Raw genomic sequence first — 2,300 nt, forward strand, 5'->3', positions numbered from 1 at the left:
GGAAAAAGAAATATCAACTAAGGAACTGCTTTTGTCAGATTGTCCTGTAGTCAAGTCTATGGGGTATTTCCTTGATTAATGATTGATGTGGGAGGCTCAGCTCACTCTGAGCTTGGGTGGTGCCATACCTGGGTTGCATGAGAAAGGAGGTTGAGCAAGCCAGTAAGGAGCAGTCCTCCATGGTCTCTGCTTCAGTTCCTGCCTTGAGCTTTTGCTCTAATTTCCCTAAATCATGGACCATTATAAGAGCACATAGACCAAATAATTCTTTTCCTCTCCAAGTTACTTTTGGTCATGGTGTTCATCATAACAATACAAAGGATAGGGTGCTCCATGTGACTGATTGTCTGTGAGGCTAAGTGACAGAACCCCACTCCTGAGCGACCGCCACTGACAGGCACTTGTTACAATTGTGTCGTATTCACATTCAGCTTGCAAGACATCAAAAGAGCAGATCTCTGAGTTCGAGGCCAGCCTGATCTATGAGTGAGTTCCAGGACAGTCAGGGCTACATAGAAAACCAAAGCAAAGGGGAAGGGAGAGCTTTAATACATAACTTTTCCATAGGAACTTTCAAACTACACCTGATTTTCACTGAGGAAAGACAAAGTCAGACAAACTTCAAAGAGGAAAAAGTTTCACTATTATTTTTCCCTTTTGCAAGGACAATGTATTTGTTAGTTTTCCATTATTATACCAAAATATCTGAAGAAATTAACTAATAAATAGAGAGTTCTTGGCACTGGAGAGATGGCTCAGTAGGTAAGAGCACATACTTCTCTTGTAGAGTTTGGGTCCCAGCACCCACACGGAACAGCTCACAACTGATAACTCTGGCGCCCTCTTCTGGACAACATGGGTATCTGTACTCACTAGCACATACCCACACACAAATGCATGCATAGTTTTGAAATAAACTAAATTTAAAAGAGAGAGGGGCTAGAGAGATGACTTGCTGATTCAGAGGCTGCTCTTCCAGAGGACCCAGTTTCAAATTCTACCACCCTCAGGATGGCTCCTAATCTGTAACTCCAGTCCCAGGGGATCTGACAGCCTCTTCTGGCCTCTGTGGGTACTGAATTCACACAGTGCACAGACAAGCATAAAGGCAAACCACATAAAAGAGAGGTTTATTTTTGCCCGTGCCTGTAGAGGCTGCTGTCCATGGATAAGTGGTCCAAAGGCCAGTACATCATGGCGGGAGGCATGGCTCAAACAGCTTCCTTTGCCATCTGGAACGTAAAAAAAATGAAGAGAAACTGAGTGGGAGGTCTCCCTGTTCTTTTCAAGGGCAGTCCCAAATGGCCCAGGGAGCTCCCATTAAGGCCCCCAACTCCTAAAGGTGCACAGACTCACCACCCTGGAAACCACACGTTAGCGCTTGGGTCATTCAGCATCTACACTATAGCAGCTCCTACTTCTGTTGATGGTAATTTATGGGTAAATTTCAAAGAGAAGTTAGCTATAATGGAATTTGGACTTTATGCACAAGCTTCAGAAGTCAAGCTTCCCACAAGATAGAATTCTTTTAATATCTGTAGAAGGAGCGGTGGGCCGCTTCCTGCCGCCCGCCTCCCAGCTAGCTTTACCCCCAAAATAATTACACAGAAACTGTATTCTTTTAAACACTGCTTGGCCCATTATCTGTAGTCTCTTATTAGCTAACTCTTACATATTGATCTAACCCATTTCTAATAATCTGTGTAGCACCACGAGGTGGTGGCTTACCAGGAGGATTCTAACCTGCAGCTGTCTCAGAGAGGAGAGTCATGGCGACTGCCTCATTGCCTTCTTCCTCCCAGCATTCTGTTCTGTCTACTCCACCTATCTAAGCTGCTGTCCTATCAAAAGCCAAGGCAGTTTCTTTATTAACCAATGAAAGTAACACATAGACAGTTAACCCTCCTCCATCAAATATCCTTCTAGAACCTCCTCTTCTAGACCACTAGACCTAGGATTCCCCAACGTTTCCTCTGAGACAAGGAGGAGCCAAATCAGGTCTTTAACACTGTTGCTTTCCTTTCTGCCACAAGGTGGCGCTGTGAAACAGCGGTCCAGCAGAGTGTGGTGAGGGTTCTTTGGACTGAATTACTTCTTGTTGGCCCAGAGGTCCACAGATCTATTGAGGAAGTCATCCGCCGGTGGCTTGAGTCAGTTCCTGGTAGCCTACACCAGGAAAGGACAAACAGGTATCAGTCACTAGTGTCAGTGGGTGCAGAGACCTGAGCCACTGTCGTCACAGACACCAGAGCCATCCTGTCTGGTAGGTTATGATCTGGATGTGAAATGTTCCCCACAGG

General features: G+C 45.4%; 1 long non-coding RNA gene across 1 annotated transcript; it reads right to left on the bottom strand.

Annotated features, from left to right (window-relative positions):
* Positions 1 to 1,104: 1,104 nt before the first annotated feature.
* Positions 1,105 to 1,900, bottom strand: LOC146894147 (uncharacterized). The gene is made up of 3 exons (XR_015001997.2): positions 1,729 to 1,900; positions 1,357 to 1,420; positions 1,105 to 1,232 (listed from the first exon to the last, which is right to left on the bottom strand). It is a non-coding gene; the product is annotated as an uncharacterized LOC146894147 (long non-coding RNA).
* Between the last annotated feature and the right edge of the window lie 400 nt (positions 1,901 to 2,300).

Source organism: Myodes glareolus, chromosome 3 (genome assembly GCF_982192425.1).
Source record: "Myodes glareolus chromosome 3, mMyoGla1.1, whole genome shotgun sequence".
NCBI classification, from domain to species: Eukaryota; Metazoa; Chordata; class Mammalia; order Rodentia; family Cricetidae; genus Myodes; species Myodes glareolus.